Source organism: Dreissena polymorpha, chromosome 3 (genome assembly GCF_020536995.1).
Source record: "Dreissena polymorpha isolate Duluth1 chromosome 3, UMN_Dpol_1.0, whole genome shotgun sequence".
NCBI classification, from domain to species: domain Eukaryota; kingdom Metazoa; phylum Mollusca; class Bivalvia; order Myida; family Dreissenidae; genus Dreissena; species Dreissena polymorpha.
In genome coordinates, this window is record NC_068357.1 from 16507234 (window position 1) to 16531215 (window position 23982).

General features: G+C 37.0%; 1 long non-coding RNA gene across 4 annotated transcripts; it reads right to left on the reverse strand.

The window, feature by feature from the left end:
* Nucleotides 1-2077: 2077 nt before the first annotated feature.
* On the reverse strand, nt 2078-15014 carry LOC127873798 (uncharacterized). 4 transcript variants are annotated; one of them, XR_008046391.1, is made up of 14 exons: nt 14724-15014; nt 14498-14582; nt 13918-14018; nt 13247-13410; nt 11523-11607; nt 10943-11043; nt 10272-10435; nt 8548-8632; nt 7968-8068; nt 7297-7460; nt 5573-5657; nt 4993-5093; nt 4323-4486; nt 2078-2094 (listed from the first exon to the last, which is right to left on the reverse strand). It is a non-coding gene; the product is annotated as an uncharacterized LOC127873798 (long non-coding RNA). The 4 variants fall into 4 exon arrangements; XR_008046390.1 differs by lacking the exon at nt 2078-2094 and adding an exon at nt 2661-2674; XR_008046388.1 differs by lacking the exon at nt 2078-2094 and having other exon boundaries at nt 4183-4486; nt 14724-15013.
* Between the last annotated feature and the right edge of the window lie 8968 nt (nt 15015-23982).

A 23982-nucleotide genomic window follows, 5' to 3' on the forward strand; every position in this document is an offset into this window, starting at 1 on the left:
AATCCATGTGACCTTGACTTGCAGTAAATGTGCTTTTTAAAATGTTTATACGACTAATCTCCGATCCCATAGGGTCCCTTATAAACTGACACACTTTCACAGCTTTTCTTGCCTTGCTTTCCGACGTATCAATTTTTCCGAACCTGGTATCCTTTTAAAGATGGATCTGTCATCTTCCAATAATTGCAATCAAAACATACCGTCTCGCACTTCTAAGAAATTAAATCGCTGTCGAATGAACCCCCGTAAAAAACGTGTTTCGGAATCCTAATTTCGACAAAAGCCCCACACATAGAAAACACACCCCTCAAATTTTCATCTTTTAATTTCGCTTCCAATCCAGGCATCAATCTTATCCAGACACATACAGGAGTTACAAAAAACCACAAAAGACATGTCTCACATTGTTTAATGGCTTATATTCAAGAAGAGAAAAGGAACTCTTTAGAAATAGCACTACTTTTCGAATGGACCACGGAGGATACACAATGATTTAGTGTAATGTAACCTTTAAGGGAACTCAACTTTGTCCCATCTTTTTCAAACTTTCTCCACATAATTTTCAAACTATTTCCACAGAATATGCAATTTCAGTGCATTCGGATGGGGTAAAGGCTTAAATGGCCATTTAAGCGGTGACTAAATTGGCCGCAGTCAAGTCGGAATGCATGATTTTTAGTCTAAGTGACGACAGCTGATTTTGTGTCTCCAATTATTGTTACGCGTAACTTTTGGCAAAACTGGTATCATTGCATGCGAAATTCCCCAATATATCAGCAAAAGGCCCAAATAAATGTATTTTGATTTGAATCAGTATACTTTTTCTTGATGAAATAGGAGACTTTTTTTTTAATTTTAAGCACTTTTTTCAATAAAAAACTCACTGACAGCATATAAAATCATGTTTTTTAAGAAATTATTATTAAAAGCTTCACTTACATCTAAACATACACATTGCAATACAAAAATTAATGCTATTATGATGAGAGGCATAATTTGCAGCTTTCAGCCGATACAAAGCCGGCTACCCAAAATTAACACTTAAAAAGGCGCAAATCGCTCCTTTCAACAGCTTACGACACAAAGTGACACTTAATGCGCATCCAGATAGTCTCTCTCATATAAATAAGTCCTGTTAGCGACATTTTATTAAGTATTCTCTTTAAAATCCAGTGTTGAAAGCGTAAGTTTTGCAAAATGCCCACAGTCACCATGCAAAAGAGCACGTTGCTAAGGAATTCCTACGCGAGTGGCCACACTAATGTCGTGGCAGGAAAGTCATTTGGGTGTGATTCCTCTGTAGTTCAGTTACATTCATTCCACTACCTGGGGATGACTATCAGATCAATTTTCCCAGCTTGGTGTAGTGTTGACCTTTCAGGATGTTGATGGATCGTCCACAAGCGCTGCACCACTGCGGCTCTGTTCAGGACACAGAGTCGGATTGAGGTGTACACAAACCCGCAGTCAGGCAGGATCATCCAGACCTTAATAAAATAAAATGTTTAGGCCCCTGAAACTGGCAATTATGTTCAACACTGAGATAAGGAAACACATAGAGGAGACATCATGCCATGGCTTTCTCATTATCGACACGGCAAACTCGAGCAGCTGGGGACTTGGCTCTAAAACAAACAGGTATGCTCCATCAATGTGAGCAAGATGGCATGTCAGAGTTAAAAAGGGCAAACAAACATACAAAGAGATATAAAGAAATTAGAAATTAAATGCCAGAAGTAATTTTAAGTATTTTTTTTCTGTCTGCAAGGGTTGCTGTGGAAAATAGTGCTTAACGCATAGTTTGGCCTGTAGGGATTCTGCTAGCAAGAACAAATCGAAGTCATATCTGCCCGCGAACTGTAAGCTTGAGATAACCATATCTGATGAAGTACTGCTTTGAAATGCATTCTGATTGTACTTGAACCAGATCGCATTGACAGCACAAGGCTTCAGACCCCCCAAAAGTGTGAGGCTTTCAATAGTGCTTACCTGATACCAGACCGCATTGCCCAGACAGACTTGACTTTCTCTCCCGGAACTGCACAGGCTGCATCCGCAGCACAATCCTTAAGCTCAATCATGGTCTGGCTGACTCTGAAATAGTGAAATCTGAATTTACAGATGCTCATTTGTCTAAAGGTTATGAGTTTATTGCCTATCTTATTAAAAGCAAACACAATGACATGCTTAAGAAGACATGTGCATTTCTGAAAAGACATACAGCTGGCTGCCCGATACTTGACTAGGAAAAGGCGCTATGGTCTTCACTCTGAATTCATTACTCTAAGGGCTTAACAGAACAAAAGCCAGATCTTAACAGCTAAATGGCCCACACATACAGCTTAAATATGACGTTATAGGTTGGAAAATAAGTTATTTGTCTGAAGAACTATGCTATTAACTCGATTCAGCTATGTTGCTCCAACTGGCCGCAAGTTCTGTTAAACATAGTGTATTTATGGAAATACCTAGTCCTACCACCTGCTGCGCACCACTACATCCACTGTAAATACACAGCTAAGTTTAGTACTTTAACGAACAAACTGAAATTCATTGTGTTAATTAAACAATCAGTATGATGACTCACATTGAAATCATGTCCAGTGCAACCAGTCAGAGCAAGACAGCTAGGCGGATTGTTACCAACTACGGCTCAAGGACCAAACGGTCAGGCCTACAAACAAAGAGAAAAATGGCCATAAATGGGCGTGCATGCATGTAATTTGGCATATTTTTCATCTTGCTCTCCACCTGAAACTTCAATCTATGGGACAATAATATATTTACATTTAAGATTTGTTGGAAATGTTACCCTTACTTGTCCATACCAGGTCCCCCACCCATCCGGAACAGTCCAAAACACCTAAAACATCCATTTGGACCAAAATATTGACATCTCTCATCTATTTTAGCACCCAAATCATCAAAACATTCATTAAAATTCATTTTCTACTTGTCCTCGCTTGCAGACGAATCCATGTGACCCTTGACATTGCAGTAATGTGCTTTTTAAGGTTATATTACACTAATTCCGATTCCCATAGGGTCCCATTATAAAACTGACAACTTTCACAGCATTTTTCTTGCCTTTCCGACGTATCAATTTTTCCGAACCTGGTATCATTTTAAAGATGGATCTGTCATCTTCCAATAATTGCAATCAAAAAACATACCGTCTCGCAACTTCTAAGAAAGTAAAATCGCTGTCGAATGAACCCACCGTAGAAAACGCGTTTCGGAATCCTAATTTTCGACAAAAGCCCCCACACAATAGAAAACACACCCTCAAAAGTTTCATCTTTTAAGTTAGCTTCCAATCCAAGGCATCAAAGTACTCCAGACACATACAGGATATTACAAATAACCACAAAGACATGTCTCACATTGTTAAATGGCTTATATTCAAGAAGAGAAAAGGAACTCTTTAGAAATAGGCACTACTTTCGAATGGACCACGGAGGGATACACAATGATTTAGTGTAATGTAACCTTTAAGGGAACTCAACTTTGTCCCATCTTTTTCAAACTTTCTCCACATGAGATTTCAACTATTTCCACAATGAATATGCAATTTCAGTGCATTCGGATGGGGGGTAAAGGCCTTAAAATGGCCATTTAAAAGCGGTGACTAAATTGGCCGCAGTCAAAGTCGGAATGCATGATTTTTAGTCTAAGTGACGACAGCTGATTTTGTGTCTCCAATTATTGTTACGCGTAACTTTTATGGCAAAAACTGGTATCATTGCATGCGAAATTCACCAATATATCAGCAAAAGGCCCAAATAAATGTATTGATTGTGAATCAGTATACTTTTCTTGATGAAATAGGAGACTTTTTTTAAATTTTAAGCACTTTTTTCAATAAAAAACTCACTGACAGCATATAAAATCATGTTTTTTAAGAAAATTATTATTAAAAGCTTCACTTACAATCTAAACATACACATTGCAATTACAAAAATTAATGCTATTATGATGAGAGGCATAATTTGTAGCTTTCAAGCCGATACAAGCCGGCTACCCAAAATTAACACTTAAAAAGGCGCAAATCGCTCCTTCAACAGCTTACGACACAAAGTGACACTTAATGCGCATCCAGATAGTCTCTCTCATATAAATAAGTCCTGTTAGCGACATTTTATTAAGTATTCTCTTTAAAATCCAGTGTGTGAAAGCGTAAGTTTTGCAAAAATGCCCACAGTCACCATGCAAAAGAGCACGTTTGCTAAGGAATTCCTACGCGAGTGGCCACACTAATGTCGTGGCAGGAAAGTCATTTGGGTGTGATTCCTCTGTAGTTCAGTGTACATTCATTCCACTACCTGGGGATGACTATCAGGATCAGTTTTCCCAGCTTGGTGTAGTGTTGACCTTTCAGGATGTTGATGGATCGTCCACAAGCGCTGCACCACTGCGGCCTCTGTTCAGGACACAGAGTCGGATTGAGGTGTACACAAACCCGCAGTCAGGCAAGGATCATCCAGACCTTTAATAAAATAAAATGTTTAGGCCCCTGAAACTGGCAATTATGTTCAACACTGAGATAAGGAAACACATAGAGGAGACATCATGCCATGGCTTTCTCATTATCGACACGGCAAACTCGAGCAGCTGGGGACTTGGCTCTAAACAAAAACAGGTATGCTCCATCAATGTGAGCAAGATGGCATGTCAGAGTTAAAAAGGGCAAACAAACATACAAAAGAGATATAAGGAAATTAGAAATTAAATGCCAGAAGTAATTTTAAGTATTGTTTTTCTGTCTGCAAGGGTTGCTGTGGAAAATAGTGCTTAACGCATAGTTTGGCCTGTAGGGATTCTGCTAGCAAGAACAAATGGAAGTCATATCTGCCCGCGAACTGTAAGCTTGAGATAACCATATCTGATGAAGTACTGCTTTGAGAATGCATTCTGATTGTACTTGAACCAGATCGCATTGACAGCACAAGGCTTCAGACCCCCCAAAAGTGTGAGGCTTTCAATAGTGCTTACCTGATACCAGACCGCATTGCCCAAGACAGTGACTTTCTCCCGGAACTGCACAGGCTGCATCCGCAGCACAATCCTTAAGCTCAATCATGGTCTGGCTGACTCTGAAATAGTGAAATCTGAATTTACAGATGCTCATTTGTCTAAAGGTTATGAGTTTATTGCCTATCTTATTAAAAGCAAACACAATGACATGCTTAAGAAGACATGTGCATTTCTGAAAAGACATACAGCTGCCCGATACTTGACTAGGAAAAGGCGCTATGGTCTTCACTCTTAAATTCATTACTCTAAGGGCTTAACAGAACAAAAGCCAGATCTTACAGCTAAATGGCCCCACATACAGCTAAATATACTTTATAGGTTGAAAATAAAGTTATTTGTCTGAAGAACTAGTGCTATTAACTCATCAGCTATGTTGCTCCACTGGCCGCAATTCTGTAAACATAGTGTATTTATGGAAATACCTAGTCTACCACCTGCTGCGCACCACTACATCCACTGTAAATACACAGCTAAGTTAGTACTTTAACGAACAAACTGAAATTCATGTGTTAATTAAACAATCAGTATGATGACTCACATTGAAATCATGTCCAGTGCACCAGTCAGAGCAAGACAGCTAGCGGATTGTTAACCAACTACGGCTCAAGGACAAACGGTCAGGCCTACAAACAAAGAGAAAAATGGCATAAATGGGCTGCATGCATGTAATTTGGCATATTTTTCATCTTGCTCTCCACCTGAAACTTCAATCTATGGACATAATAATATTTACATTTAAGATTTGTTGGAAATGTTACCCTTACTTGTCCATACCAGGTCCCCCACCCATCCGGAACAGTCCAAAACCACCTAAAACATCCATTTGGACCAAAATATTGACATCTCTCATCTATTTTAGCACCCAAATCATCAAAACATTCATTAAAATTCATTTTCTACTTGTCTCGCTTGCAGACGAATCCATGTGACCTTGACATTGCAGTAAATGTGCTTTTTAAAGGTTATATTACACTAATTCCGATTCCCATAGGGTCCCATTATAAAACTGACAACTTTCACAGCATTTTTCTTGCCTTTCCGACGTATCAATTTTTCCGAACCTGGTATCATTTTAAAGATGGATCTGTCATCTTCCAATAATTGCAATCAAAAACATACCGTCTCGCAACTTCTAAGAAAGTAAATCGCTGTCGAATGAACCCACCGTAGAAAAACGCGTTTCGGAATCCTAATTTCGACAAAAGCCCCACACAATAGAAAACACACCCTCAAAAGTTCATCTTTTAAGTTAGCTTCCAATCCAAGGCATCAAAGTACTCCAGACACATACAGGATATTACAAATAACCACAAAAGACATGTCTCACATTGTTAAATGGCTTATATTCAAGAAGAGAAAAGGAACTCTTTAGAAATAGGCACTACTTTCGAATGGACCACGGAGGGATACACAATGATTTAGTGTAATGTAACCTTTAAGGGAACTCAACTTTGTCCCATCTTTTTCAAACTTTCTCCACATGAGATTTCAACTATTTCCACAATGAATATGCAATTTCAGTGCATTCGGATGGGGGTAAAGGCCTTAAAATGGCCATTTAAAGCGGTGACTAAATTGGCCGCAGTCAAGTCGGAATGCATGATTTTTAGTCTAAGTGACGACAGCTGATTTTGTGTCTCCAATTATTGTTACGCGTAACTTTTATGGCAAAAACTGGTATCATTGCATGCGAAATTCACCAATATATCAGCAAAAGGCCCAAATAAATGTATTGATTGTGAATCAGTATACTTTTCTTGATGAAATAGGAGACTTTTTTTAAATTTTAAGCACTTTTTTCAATAAAAAACTCACTGACAGCATATAAAATCATGTTTTTTAAGAAAATTATTATTAAAAGCTTCACTTACAATCTAAACATACACATTGCAATTACAAAAATTAATGCTATTATGATGAGAGGCATAATTTGCAGCTTTCAAGCCGATACAAGCCGGCTACCCAAAATTAACACTTAAAAAGGCGCAAATCGCTCCTTCAACAGCTTACGACACAAAGTGACACTTAATGCGCATCCAGATAGTCTCTCTCATATAAATAAGTCCTGTTAGCGACATTTTATTAAGTATTCTCTTTAAAATCCAGTGTTGAAAGCGTAAGTTTTGCAAAAATGCCCACAGTCACCATGCAAAAGAGCACGTTTGCTAAGGAATTCCTACGCGAGTGGCCACACTAATGTCGTGGCAGGAAAGTCATTTGGGTGTGATTCCTCTGTAGTTCAGTGTACATTCATTCCACTACCTGGGGATGACTATCAGGATCAGTTTTCCCAGCTTGGTGTAGTGTTGACCTTTCAGGATGTTGATGGATCGTCCACAAGCGCTGCACCACTGCGGCCTCTGTTCAGGACACAGAGTCGGATTGAGGTGTACACAAACCCGCAGTCAGGCAAGGATCATCCAGACCTTTAATAAAATAAAATGTTTAGGCCCCTGAAACTGGCAATTATGTTCAACACTGAGATAAGGAAACACATAGAGGAGACATCATGCCATGGCTTTCTCATTATCGACACGGCAAACTCGAGCAGCTGGGGACTTGGCTCTAAACAAAAACAGGTATGCTCCATCAATGTGAGCAAGATGGCATGTCAGAGTTAAAAAGGGCAAACAAACATACAAAAGAGATATAAAGGAAATTAGAAATTAAATGCCAGAAGTAATTTTAAGTATTGTTTTTCTGTCTGCAAGGGTTGCTGTGGAAAATAGTGCTTAACGCATAGTTTGGCCTGTAGGGATTCTGCTAGCAAGAACAAATGGAAGTCATATCTGCCCGCGAACTGTAAGCTTGAGATAACCATATCTGATGAAGTACTGCTTTGAGAATGCATTCTGATTGTACTTGAACCAGATCGCATTGACAGCACAAGGCTTCAGACCCCCCAAAAGTGTGAGGCTTTCAATAGTGCTTACCTGATACCAGACCGCATTGCCCAAGACAGTGACTTTCTCCCGGAACTGCACAGGCTGCATCCGCAGCACAATCCTTAAGCTCAATCATGGTCTGGCTGACTCTGAAATAGTGAAATCTGAATTTACAGATGCTCATTTGTCTAAAGGTTATGAGTTTATTGCCTATCTTATTAAAAGCAAACACAATGACATGCTTAAGAAGACATGTGCATTTCTGAAAAGACATACAGCTGCCCGATACTTGACTAGGAAAAGGCGCTATGGTCTTCACTCTTAAATTCATTACTCTAAGGGCTTAACAGAACAAAAGCCAGATCTTACAGCTAAATGGCCCCACATACAGCTAAATATACTTTATAGGTTGAAAATAAAGTTATTTGTCTGAAGAACTAGTGCTATTAACTCATCAGCTATGTTGCTCCACTGGCCGCAATTCTGTAAACATAGTGTATTTATGGAAATACCTAGTCTACCACCTGCTGCGCACCACTACATCCACTGTAAATACACAGCTAAGTTAGTACTTTAACGAACAAACTGAAATTCATGTGTTAATTAAACAATCAGTATGATGACTCACATTGAAATCATGTCCAGTGCACCAGTCAGAGCAAGACAGCTAGCGGATTGTTAACCAACTACGGCTCAAGGACAAACGGTCAGGCCTACAAACAAAGAGAAAAATGGCATAAATGGGCTGCATGCATGTAATTTGGCATATTTTTCATCTTGCTCTCCACCTGAAACTTCAATCTATGGACATAATAATATTTACATTTAAGATTTGTTGGAAATGTTACCCTTACTTGTCCATACCAGGTCCCCCACCCATCCGGAACAGTCCAAAACCACCTAAAACATCCATTTGGACCAAAATATTGACATCTCTCATCTATTTTAGCACCCAAATCATCAAAACATTCATTAAAATTCATTTTCTACTTGTCTCGCTTGCAGACGAATCCATGTGACCTTGACATTGCAGTAAATGTGCTTTTTAAAGGTTATATTACACTAATTCCGATTCCCATAGGGTCCCATTATAAAACTGACAACTTTCACAGCATTTTTCTTGCCTTTCCGACGTATCAATTTTTCCGAACCTGGTATCATTTTAAAGATGGATCTGTCATCTTCCAATAATTGCAATCAAAAACATACCGTCTCGCAACTTCTAAGAAAGTAAATCGCTGTCGAATGAACCCACCGTAGAAAAACGCGTTTCGGAATCCTAATTTCGACAAAAGCCCCACACAATAGAAAACACACCCTCAAAAGTTCATCTTTTAAGTTAGCTTCCAATCCAAGGCATCAAAGTACTCCAGACACATACAGGATATTACAAATAACCACAAAAGACATGTCTCACATTGTTAAATGGCTTATATTCAAGAAGAGAAAAGGAACTCTTTAGAAATAGGCACTACTTTCGAATGGACCACGGAGGGATACACAATGATTTAGTGTAATGTAACCTTTAAGGGAACTCAACTTTGTCCCATCTTTTTCAAACTTTCTCCACATGAGATTTCAACTATTTCCACAATGAATATGCAATTTCAGTGCATTCGGATGGGGGTAAAGGCCTTAAAATGGCCATTTAAAGCGGTGACTAAATTGGCCGCAGTCAAGTCGGAATGCATGATTTTTAGTCTAAGTGACGACAGCTGATTTTGTGTCTCCAATTATTGTTACGCGTAACTTTTATGGCAAAAACTGGTATCATTGCATGCGAAATTCACCAATATATCAGCAAAAGGCCCAAATAAATGTATTGATTGTGAATCAGTATACTTTTCTTGATGAAATAGGAGACTTTTTTTAAATTTTAAGCACTTTTTTCAATAAAAAACTCACTGACAGCATATAAAATCATGTTTTTTAAGAAAATTATTATTAAAAGCTTCACTTACAATCTAAACATACACATTGCAATTACAAAAATTAATGCTATTATGATGAGAGGCATAATTTGCAGCTTTCAAGCCGATACAAGCCGGCTACCCAAAATTAACACTTAAAAAGGCGCAAATCGCTCCTTCAACAGCTTACGACACAAAGTGACACTTAATGCGCATCCAGATAGTCTCTCTCATATAAATAAGTCCTGTTAGCGACATTTTATTAAGTATTCTCTTTAAAATCCAGTGTTGAAAGCGTAAGTTTTGCAAAAATGCCCACAGTCACCATGCAAAAGAGCACGTTTGCTAAGGAATTCCTACGCGAGTGGCCACACTAATGTCGTGGCAGGAAAGTCATTTGGGTGTGATTCCTCTGTAGTTCAGTGTACATTCATTCCACTACCTGGGGATGACTATCAGGATCAGTTTTCCCAGCTTGGTGTAGTGTTGACCTTTCAGGATGTTGATGGATCGTCCACAAGCGCTGCACCACTGCGGCCTCTGTTCAGGACACAGAGTCGGATTGAGGTGTACACAAACCCGCAGTCAGGCAAGGATCATCCAGACCTTTAATAAAATAAAATGTTTAGGCCCCTGAAACTGGCAATTATGTTCAACACTGAGATAAGGAAACACATAGAGGAGACATCATGCCATGGCTTTCTCATTATCGACACGGCAAACTCGAGCAGCTGGGGACTTGGCTCTAAACAAAAACAGGTATGCTCCATCAATGTGAGCAAGATGGCATGTCAGAGTTAAAAAGGGCAAACAAACATACAAAAGAGATATAAAGGAAATTAGAAATTAAATGCCAGAAGTAATTTTAAGTATTGTTTTTCTGTCTGCAAGGGTTGCTGTGGAAAATAGTGCTTAACGCATAGTTTGGCCTGTAGGGATTCTGCTAGCAAGAACAAATGGAAGTCATATCTGCCCGCGAACTGTAAGCTTGAGATAACCATATCTGATGAAGTACTGCTTTGAGAATGCATTCTGATTGTACTTGAACCAGATCGCATTGACAGCACAAGGCTTCAGACCCCCCAAAAGTGTGAGGCTTTCAATAGTGCTTACCTGATACCAGACCGCATTGCCCAAGACAGTGACTTTCTCCCGGAACTGCACAGGCTGCATCCGCAGCACAATCCTTAAGCTCAATCATGGTCTGGCTGACTCTGAAATAGTGAAATCTGAATTTACAGATGCTCATTTGTCTAAAGGTTATGAGTTTATTGCCTATCTTATTAAAAGCAAACACAATGACATGCTTAAGAAGACATGTGCATTTCTGAAAAGACATACAGCTGCCCGATACTTGACTAGGAAAAGGCGCTATGGTCTTCACTCTTAAATTCATTACTCTAAGGGCTTAACAGAACAAAAGCCAGATCTTACAGCTAAATGGCCCCACATACAGCTAAATATACTTTATAGGTTGAAAATAAAGTTATTTGTCTGAAGAACTAGTGCTATTAACTCATCAGCTATGTTGCTCCACTGGCCGCAATTCTGTAAACATAGTGTATTTATGGAAATACCTAGTCTACCACCTGCTGCGCACCACTACATCCACTGTAAATACACAGCTAAGTTAGTACTTTAACGAACAAACTGAAATTCATGTGTTAATTAAACAATCAGTATGATGACTCACATTGAAATCATGTCCAGTGCACCAGTCAGAGCAAGACAGCTAGCGGATTGTTAACCAACTACGGCTCAAGGACAAACGGTCAGGCCTACAAACAAAGAGAAAAATGGCATAAATGGGCTGCATGCATGTAATTTGGCATATTTTTCATCTTGCTCTCCACCTGAAACTTCAATCTATGGACATAATAATATTTACATTTAAGATTTGTTGGAAATGTTACCCTTACTTGTCCATACCAGGTCCCCCACCCATCCGGAACAGTCCAAAACCACCTAAAACATCCATTTGGACCAAAATATTGACATCTCTCATCTATTTTAGCACCCAAATCATCAAAACATTCATTAAAATTCATTTTCTACTTGTCTCGCTTGCAGACGAATCCATGTGACCTTGACATTGCAGTAAATGTGCTTTTTAAAGGTTATATTACACTAATTCCGATTCCCATAGGGTCCCATTATAAAACTGACAACTTTCACAGCATTTTTCTTGCCTTTCCGACGTATCAATTTTTCCGAACCTGGTATCATTTTAAAGATGGATCTGTCATCTTCCAATAATTGCAATCAAAAACATACCGTCTCGCAACTTCTAAGAAAGTAAATCGCTGTCGAATGAACCCACCGTAGAAAAACGCGTTTCGGAATCCTAATTTCGACAAAAGCCCCACACAATAGAAAACACACCCTCAAAAGTTCATCTTTTAAGTTAGCTTCCAATCCAAGGCATCAAAGTACTCCAGACACATACAGGATATTACAAATAACCACAAAAGACATGTCTCACATTGTTAAATGGCTTATATTCAAGAAGAGAAAAGGAACTCTTTAGAAATAGGCACTACTTTCGAATGGACCACGGAGGGATACACAATGATTTAGTGTAATGTAACCTTTAAGGGAACTCAACTTTGTCCCATCTTTTTCAAACTTTCTCCACATGAGATTTCAACTATTTCCACAATGAATATGCAATTTCAGTGCATTCGGATGGGGGTAAAGGCCTTAAAATGGCCATTTAAAGCGGTGACTAAATTGGCCGCAGTCAAGTCGGAATGCATGATTTTTAGTCTAAGTGACGACAGCTGATTTTGTGTCTCCAATTATTGTTACGCGTAACTTTTATGGCAAAAACTGGTATCATTGCATGCGAAATTCACCAATATATCAGCAAAAGGCCCAAATAAATGTATTGATTGTGAATCAGTATACTTTTCTTGATGAAATAGGAGACTTTTTTTAAATTTTAAGCACTTTTTTCAATAAAAAACTCACTGACAGCATATAAAATCATGTTTTTTAAGAAAATTATTATTAAAAGCTTCACTTACAATCTAAACATACACATTGCAATTACAAAAATTAATGCTATTATGATGAGAGGCATAATTTGCAGCTTTCAAGCCGATACAAGCCGGCTACCCAAAATTAACACTTAAAAAGGCGCAAATCGCTCCTTCAACAGCTTACGACACAAAGTGACACTTAATGCGCATCCAGATAGTCTCTCTCATATAAATAAGTCCTGTTAGCGACATTTTATTAAGTATTCTCTTTAAAATCCAGTGTTGAAAGCGTAAGTTTTGCAAAAATGCCCACAGTCACCATGCAAAAGAGCACGTTTGCTAAGGAATTCCTACGCGAGTGGCCACACTAATGTCGTGGCAGGAAAGTCATTTGGGTGTGATTCCTCTGTAGTTCAGTGTACATTCATTCCACTACCTGGGGATGACTATCAGGATCAGTTTTCCCAGCTTGGTGTAGTGTTGACCTTTCAGGATGTTGATGGATCGTCCACAAGCGCTGCACCACTGCGGCCTCTGTTCAGGACACAGAGTCGGATTGAGGTGTACACAAACCCGCAGTCAGGCAAGGATCATCCAGACCTTTAATAAAATAAAATGTTTAGGCCCCTGAAACTGGCAATTATGTTCAACACTGAGATAAGGAAACACATAGAGGAGACATCATGCCATGGCTTTCTCATTATCGACACGGCAAACTCGAGCAGCTGGGGACTTGGCTCTAAACAAAAACAGGTATGCTCCATCAATGTGAGCAAGATGGCATGTCAGAGTTAAAAAGGGCAAACAAACATACAAAAGAGATATAAAGGAAATTAGAAATTAAATGCCAGAAGTAATTTTAAGTATTGTTTTTCTGTCTGCAAGGGTTGCTGTGGAAAATAGTGCTTAACGCATAGTTTGGCCTGTAGGGATTCTGCTAGCAAGAACAAATGGAAGTCATATCTGCCCGCGAACTGTAAGCTTGAGATAACCATATCTGATGAAGTACTGCTTTGAGAATGCATTCTGATTGTACTTGAACCAGATCGCATTGACAGCACAAGGCTTCAGACCCCCCAAAAGTGTGAGGCTTTCAATAGTGCTTACCTGATACCAGACCGCATTGCCCAAGACAGTGACTTTCTCCCGGAACTGCACAGGCTGCATCCGCAGCACAATCCTTAAGCTCAATCATGGTCTGGCTGACTCTGAAATAGTGAAATCTGAATTTACAGATGCTCATTTGTCTAAAGGTTATGAGTTTATTGCCTATCTTATTAAAAGCAAACACAATGACATGCTTAAGAAGACATGTGCATTTCTGAAAAGACATACAGCTGCCCGATACTTGACTAGGAAAAGGCGCTATGGTCTTCACTCTTAAATTCATTACTCTAAGGGCTTAACAGAACAAAAGCCAGATCTTACAGCTAAATGGCCCCACATACAGCTAAATATACTTTATAGGTTGAAAATAAAGTTATTTGTCTGAAGAACTAGTGCTATTAACTCATCAGCTATGTTGCTCCACTGGCCGCAATTCTGTAAACATAGTGTATTTATGGAAATACCTAGTCTACCACCTGCTGCGCACCACTACATCCACTGTAAATACACAGCTAAGTTAGTACTTTAACGAACAAACTGAAATTCATGTGTTAATTAAACAATCAGTATGATGACTCACATTGAAATCATGTCCAGTGCACCAGTCAGAGCAAGACAGCTAGCGGATTGTTAACCAACTACGGCTCAAGGACAAACGGTCAGGCCTACAAACAAAGAGAAAAATGGCATAAATGGGCTGCATGCATGTAATTTGGCATATTTTTCATCTTGCTCTCCACCTGAAACTTCAATCTATGGACATAATAATATTTACATTTAAGATTTGTTGGAAATGTTACCCTTACTTGTCCATACCAGGTCCCCCACCCATCCGGAACAGTCCAAAACCACCTAAAACATCCATTTGGACCAAAATATTGACATCTCTCATCTATTTTAGCACCCAAATCATCAAAACATTCATTAAAATTCATTTTCTACTTGTCTCGCTTGCAGACGAATCCATGTGACCTTGACATTGCAGTAAATGTGCTTTTTAAAGGTTATATTACACTAATTCCGATTCCCATAGGGTCCCATTATAAAACTGACAACTTTCACAGCATTTTTCTTGCCTTTCCGACGTATCAATTTTTCCGAACCTGGTATCATTTTAAAGATGGATCTTCATCTTCCAATAATTGCAATCAAAAACATACCGTCTCGCAACTTCTAAGAAAGTAAATCGCTGTCGAATGAACCCACCGTAGAAAAACGCGTTTCGGAATCCTAATTTCGACAAAAGCCCCACACAATAGAAAACACACCCTCAAAAGTTCATCTTTTAAGTTAGCTTCCAATCCAAGGCATCAAAGTACTCCAGACACATACAGGATATTACAAATAACCACAAAAGACATGTCTCACATTGTTAAATGGCTTATATTCAAGAAGAGAAAAGGAACTCTTTAGAAATAGGCACTACTTTCGAATGGACCACGGAGGGATACACAATGATTTAGTGTAATGTAACCTATAAACAAGATTATTGAGATATCTTTTATTGAACACCGCGATAAAAATGCTCAAACCACGGACTCTAGATTACACGGATAAGAAACATGAAAACATTCTCAGAACCATCACTGCTATATGTGTAATCACCTAACAATTCGTCTATTTTTTTATATATATTTGAGTTGAAGACGATGTACTGCTGTATAAGTCTGAATAAACTATCTGTCTGCCTGTCTAAATCTAAGCCGTCATCGTCCCAGTGAAAAAAAATCTGATTTTGAATAGTTGGACATGATGCCCTGATGTCAAAATACGACATGACCCGCGTAATTACGCGACCGTGATTTTCAAGAATCTTTAATAAATTGATAATTTAAGGTAAATAACATTTCATATAATTATACACAATTACCTCGTTGATAATAAACAGCAAACGATGAATGTTTTTTACACCCATTTTATTTCAAGTATGCGGGTAAAGCCGAATAATATCGAGAGGGTCCGCTATATACGCCGTTTCATCATAAATTTAACACCCTTTCTGTGTTATAAACAAGAGCTGAAATCGTTAATTTATTAAGATTCATTTATAAATAGCTTTATTGATATGTTTTGTGAACAAAAAACTACAATTTATTCCATAAAAAATATAATAATATGGCAAAGGAAATTCAATGGCCGGTTTCTAAAAAAAAGCATAATCGCCAAGACCGTAGCATCAGTTCAGTGTGTTAGGAACGCGCGCTACTTTCTTCCGCCTTCATTCCTTAATTACTTTCGTTTTTAAACAATTTTTTTCTATCGTATACAGAATTCTATTCTCCTAAGTAAGATGTAATTTTTAAAACTGAACTCCAAATATAAACGCTACAAATTGGTATTAAGTACGAACATGTCAACCGTAAATCTAGATTCTAAAACTCCAAAACGGTATGATATTTGCAAAAGTTAAAGTTATAACTCGCCGGGCTGTCGAAATCAGAAGAAAAACTTAATATATATTTATATATCTGTTTACTACGTAACGTAAGCTTTCTAATGATATATAATTTGTCAAAATCGACCGAGAAATGAAACTATAATTTAACAACATACATGAGTGGGTACATCAAAATGTATAACCTCGGTGCTTCGCTGTACGCTAATTGTATAAGATCGATAGCCACAACACGTTAAAACGCGCGATGGTAAAACATAAAATGTGTATTTCTTGTGTTTAACTCGCTATAAATTTATTAATAACAACGGGAATATACTAAAAGTTATATTTTTTTGAAAGAGGAATTAATAAGCAACAAGAACGTATAAACCAATAAAATCGGATGAATAGTTTTTGCATAAGATTGAATTTACTACAGTAAGGGTCAAATACTCGATTCATCTCCTATCAATATACACTCCGTGGTTATATCAAATATTTCAGTTGTGTGTGGTATTTTGTATTTTATACACAATAATGAAAAGTGATCTAAGTCCATGATGTAATATGTCGGTTTGTTTAGAGGGAAAAAGACAGCACAGGAACTAACGTCTGGGATATCATATCCTTATCAGAAAACAAAACAGTTAATAAATGAAACTGCAAATATAACTCAAATGTATTTAAACATCATCGATTCTCTTGGAGAAGTGATGTTGTGTCCCATAATTGAAACTAGCCAGTACAGTATGTTTCAAGAAGACTCCCGCATGTCTCTGCTAATAACGCTATCAGTGCATGGTGTTGTTAAAGATAAAAAACAAACAACTACAATAACAAAACAATGAACCTACACACTGCCCTATTCAGGCATTTTGTGAAAAAAAAACTTGTGGAATGTAACCGGTACACTAAGGTACGACAATGCACCGACAATTTCTAGGAAAAAAACCTCCAAAACTGTTAAACGGGAATAAACAACACAATAATACAATTCCGAATGACAATAAGTATGTTTCCAATGTTAAAGTCTTTCTGGATTGTACAGTGAGGTCGTCAGTTCCGAATCACTATCGAAACTACCCATGTATATTTTAAAACGGCGATCGATTTTAATTTCGGATATAGGGCGTATTACATATAATTTTAATCTCTATGCTTCGCTTACCTTGATTTTGAATTTGGTTCTAAATATAAATGAGTGTTTATGTTATTTCTAAATCGAAACCTTTCTCCATTTCCGGTTAATATTCTCCAATAGCGAATCGCGTGACAGAAGGTGCACTTTATGACTAGGGATCGTCTCAAAACGAACTCGAACTGTCAAATAGTTTATTTAACGTTCATAACAATATAACCAGACTAGCTTTTGATCACAGATTTTTGTAAAAACTATAACAATAAAGAAAGCAAAAAGTAAAAAATAACAAAACAAAATTAAATGGACCTCTACCTGAGATCACACAATTAAGAGCACCTGCATATAATATACATATGTACTACAATATACAGTATACTGTTTCCAAGCAACAACACAGAAAACAAGAAGAAGGAATAGATCAAACGAAATAAAATGGGACCTACCTGAGATCACACACTTGCACTTGCATAAAATATACTATAATATACAATCTTATGTTGCCCCATGATATCTAAGATTAGCCTCTGCCCACTGGAGACAACACAAGCTTTCTGAGAGGAAATTTCTCAGAGCACAAACTAGAGATTCTAAAAAACAATTACATGAAACCAGAAAATAATGCGCGATTTCAACCTGTGTAGGTTGCACATGACAATTCAAGATAACAGTTAATGCAAATAACAATGACCAGTTTTCTCAAAGAGTATCCAATAATTGAATAGTCCTGCTCTGCTCCGACATGGATGGTACATTTTAATGCAAAAGGCAGCGATAAAAAATAAATACATATATCTATGCAGTGTTAATGCATACAGCATTTTTTGATACTGAAATATCAGTAAAAATGAATGGAAACAACCTATCGTTGTATGAATCAAATCTTGATAGCATACCATACAGTATTGTCACACAAAACTATGAGAATGTATAAGGAAGCAACAGCACACAATGCATGTCAAGGTTCTATTGTAGTACATATTCATGTAAACTTTATCCAGATAATATGCTTATGAAGGTGTTTTAATCTCACTTGACTAAGAAAATCTATTTTAAAGGATAAGCAAAATATACATAATAACATTTAAAGTGATGTTTTGTGCAAACTTATTCCACAAAATATAAGTGGAACATGGGCTAACTTTCGTACAACACGACATATATAGACTGCTGCCCAAGATACTGGATTTAAAATATTTCATTAAAATAAACCATTTCTTTTTTCAGAGGGGATGAACCCAGTCTCACAAATCATATCAATTCAAAATATGAAAAAGTCAACTGACCATGAACAATAACTAAATCCATTTCTAGACAAATAGGAATTCAAGCTTTTGGTAAAAACTAGAAAAAACAAACAAACTAGGAACCAATTTAAATAAAATAAGGAAAACGTTGGTAAATAAGCAACTGCTGGAGAGCTTTGGCAAGTGTACAACACTCATAAATTCACATGGGTAGAGCTAAACACATCACAGATGCATGGGTGAAAGGTCTGGGCTGCTGCATTTCCCCCATTGCCTGTCGGGGCACGTCTGCGTCCTTCACAATACTGAAAAAAATAATGATATAAGCCTTACTATTTTAATTATACCTCACTTGACTAGCACATGTCAATTCCCATTTACACATACTAGAGTCACATGCGACATTATTTTATCAACATTTTTAGCTGAAAATAGCACCATTAGTTTTCCGCATCAAGAGAATATAGAAATATACTGCATTTACTTCATTTTACTTTCTGGCATTTGCATATTTTTTTTTTAAATAAAAACAAAAATAAAATCACACAATTTAAAATTTTTATAATCAGATTTAATTAAATTGGAATACATTGTTTTCCTTTGTCTATGAGTCAATACCAGCAACCTTCCTTTTAAACGTCCGTACATTCAGAAATGTATGTGCCAGAGTGCTTAGTAAATGAATAAACAAGCAATTTTCAATTGTGTTTCTCTTATTAAGTTGTTGTGTTTTCTTTGTTCAGTATAATAAAATTAATATCACATCCATACAGGTTGATAAAACTGGATTATGGTAACATAACCATTCTCGGGTAAACATCATGTTGTTATCACCCTGTATAGGATGTGATACATGTATTTATATATGTTTAAAAATACAATTGCAATGTAACTTCAAGCATTTTAAAGAAATAAAAGATAAACTTGAATTATTGAATATTAATAGTAAGATGCTCATATATAAATGGTTACATAATTTTTTGAAGCCCCTGTTGCTTCTAGTAAGTTCTACTCACATGTTTTCATAGCAGCAACATCATGTTTCCTATTCAATAATGCAATATAAAAAATGCTGGTTGGGACCAAATATAATTACATTGTTTTCAAGCAATATTAAGCATTAAAAATAATAGCATTTCATCCCAGGCCAAGTGTAAAGGCCAATAATAAAATTTACAATACTACTTAACGATGATTAACAGATAAAAATTCGTTTGAGATTACCTCTGGTTTACTTCATGTCTTTTCGGAACTGACACCTGTGGCAGTGAGTCATTTTCGAGACTCTAAATTCACAATTTGACTGAAAATGTATAAATCTTGTTGTTTTCTTATTTCCTGATAAATTACCTTCAAATCAATACCAAGATCACTTACCATGCACAATCCGTTATTGAAGCAAACGTGTTCTAATTTCCGATGACCGATCGCGAAGACAGGATTTTGCCGCCATTCGAAAATATGTCTGCGAGCGTTTCGACAATTCAGATTGTTTACATTTGTCTATTTTCTTCCGGTTTGTTGCGAAAAAGAAATCATCAAATATTAAGGTGTATGGCTGTACAATTTGTTCAATCATAACTGGTAAGACTTATTTTTCAATGTTGAATGAAATGTAATTTGTTTCGGAACTGGCGACTTTTCGGAACTGGCGACTTTTCGGAACTGACGACCTGACTGTATTTATCATCACAGTAATGGATAAAAGCAACGTTTGGACTATCAAAAGGTAAATGTAATATATTTTCGAGATAAGTTACTTTATTATTTATACATTGAGTCTTTCAAAATTATGGAACGTTTTAAATTCATCTTTCCAGAAATATCAATATGTGGGTCTAATCTCTTACAAAAAGACATTTTATTCAACGTAACGTACTGAGTTAAGAAAATTCAATAATTATAAATTGATTTTGACACCTTAAAAAGAAAACATCAATTATTTAATAAAGTTTGGTGTCTTTTACTCTTTTTACAATGGAATATATTGCAATGGGTATAAACTGTTTATTCAAGTCTGACCCCCTCCCTTCTCCGGTGGAGTTCTTTATAAATTGGAGTTAGACGGGGGGCCTCCGTCAAACTCCCATTGGGGTTTAATTTAAATGGGAGTATGACGGGGTCCCCCATGAAAACCCCGTTGGAGTTTAATGGATACGGGAGATTGACGGGATCCCCCGTAAAAATCCCACGGAGGAAGAAAATCTACAAACACTGTATTTTCTTATTAAAGTACATATTTCTTACAATTATAACTTAAACATGTGTATTTTTAAACATTTAAACAGAAAACAAAGCATAATATTTGAATTACATTTTTTGTAAAACATAGGTAAAATTCACCCGTCTGGAAAAAAACTCCCGTTGGAGAATTGCAATTCTTAACGGGGGAGACAAAATCCCGTTGGGATCCCACGGGGGATCAAATAACTCTACTTTCCAAAAACATTTAACTCTTTTTTTTTCTCAATTATATGTATGTACTCATTGCCTCCTACAAATATGCAAAATTTCATTACAATTGTTCAATAAAAAAAAAAAAAGTTTGCAAATAATCTGGATTTGCAAACTTAATCTGGATACTGTTCAGTGTATATAAACTCTGACATTCACACACACTAACCGCGAACTGACCCTGATACCTCGCGGGTTGAAATGCCATGCATTAAAGTGAGGCCTCGCTTCCGCTGCTCTTTATGCTTTTACATGTTGACAGGAATATGGAAGTTAGTACTAAATATGAGAACATAGCCTTTAAGTACAAACGTTATCGCGCTGGCAATCCTCTGAAAATAAAAGGTGCACGCACAAACTGTATTGATGTCAAGATTGAGTGTAAAACTGTTCTATCTACCGGTATTAAGGCTTTTCATTAGAGATAAAATTGTTTCATGCTGAACACGCAGTAAAACAGTGTTACGAAGACGCGGAAATGTTTCCAATGTTCTAGTCGTATGCTCAAATCAGCCTATGGGATAAATGAAGTTTATTCATTCTGACCTAGCCGCGGGAAATTTTATTTTAATTTTATTGGACAGTTACAAAGGTCAGGTAAGGTGAAAAGCTGGTGTATACAGCTACGCCGAAAAAAGAATTTCAATATATTCAAATTGCTTCTTGTTATGATTTGTTTAAGTTTCCTTTTGACAATTTATTCGGCATTTGTTTTCAACATGGCTTTATTCATAACGCATTGAAAGTATATCAAATTACTAGACGGATATGATATTTGCTGAAGTTTAAGAATCACAAAAAAATGTTTTTTTTTAGGATTGGACATATTCCAAATGTTGTTAGTGCTGTCGATTGGAACACTGATTCCTATCATCATGCCAAGTGAGGTTTAAGAGTTAGATTGCCGAAATGAATATCATACCCTGAGCATTCAAGCTGTTTTAGACCATCAAATTAGTCTACCAGTCTATAGTCTACTATAGAGGTTATTATAGGTTCACACAATATTTGCTGACACCACTTAGGCTCTTTGCCTGCCAAGTATGCCTAAAGAGATGCAGTACATCCATGCACATGCGAAAAAATACTGTTGGTGTAGAGAACCTTTGGAATTTCGAAATCAAGGTATAGGCACTTACATGGTATGTACAATATTAATTGTATTACCTTGCCAGACAGTTCATATGTAAGGATACTAGATTTAACAAAATTGAAAACAGTAACCTGTTTTTATTTAAATAATAATGACATTTTGTAAATCAGTATCATTATGACGACATTAGTATGCATATTTGAAAAAAAATCAGTTTCGTGTACTGATACTGCCTTGTTTGTCATGTTTGTGAATAAGACAATATTGTCTTTGTAGATCTTTACACAAAAGAGGAGGATGCCTCTTATTGAAGCACTCAAAGCTGCAAAAGTTGTTAGTGTGTGTATGAAACTGCACAACATGTGCAAAGACATGACTGTGCCACTGTCATGTTGGAGGAGGACACCAGGTGTGTGGGTTGTGTGTCATCAACTTTTAGCGCTAAGCCACTGTAGTAGCTTCATGTTTCCTCCAATATTGATGAAACTTGGTCAGAATTTTTACCTGGAAAACGTCTGGGTAAGGTGCATCCAAAAACTAGGTCAAAAGGTCAGCCCTCAGATAAAACCTATTACCACTCTTGAGGCCACATTTATGACTCATCTTGATGAAACTTGCTGAACTGCAGGGCTTACGCTGCCATGCAAAAACTTAGCCGATTGCTACACATTAACCAATTTGACCAAAGAAAATTCCATTTGGCTACAACTTTTCCTTTATAACTACCCATAAAAAAAACTTAAATAAAGTAGGCATTTGCCAAAGCGAGCCATGTTTGGCTAAAGAAGTTTTTAAGCCAAGGCAAGCCCTGAAATGTTTATTTTGCCAATATCCAGGCCAATAAGGTCACATGTGTCCAAAAACTAGGTAACCTGTTCAAATCTTAGAAAAAAACTCATTTATACAATAGTCATTAATTAGGCTTATGTTACATGTGAGACAATTAATGTTGTTTATTGAGAGATTTTGAAATAACTTGGAATATAAGTAAACCATCATAAGAGGACGTGTCCGTTGTAACAAACCGTCTCCAAAGCGTAAAGTTCAAGGTTGCACGTAGAGGTCAAATTTGGCCTTAAAACAACTTGAAAGTTCCTGTCGTCTGTCTCTGCCATACCTTTTCCATACATTGATGAATTTTGAATTAACTGGGTACAAATCCAATCACTTATAAAACGAGAAGTCGTATGTAAAACATTTTCAAATACAAGTGTCAAATACGACATTAAAGCTTTAATTTGTCCGACTGTAACTGTGTCATGCTTTTTTAAGATAAATTGTCACAAAGGATAAACATGAGGAGACAGCATTTCTTGAAAATGAAAATTGTTATTACAAAGTAATAGCTGTAGTGGACTCATGTGAATAGTGAGCATGGCTCAGAATCTTGAAATGTATTTGTTTTTAAGTAGAAATCAATATAGTTACCTTATTTTTAATCAAGATTGTAGTGGTTTAGTGGATATAGTGTTTGCTTAATTAACATAAGGTCCTGGGTTTGATCCTTGTCAAGGGAGCGTTTTTACGAACATCTCTTAAGATACCAAGTACAGGTTATTGTTTTTATGCCCTCGGATCAAAAGATCGGGGGTATATTGTTTTTGGCCTGTCTGTCATTGTATGTGTCCCAAAACTTTAACATTCTTCATAACTTTTGCAATATTGGACGTAGCAACTTGATATTTGGCATGCATGTGTATCTCGTGGAGCTGCACATTTTGAGTGGTGACAGGTCAAGGTCATCCTTCAAGGTCAA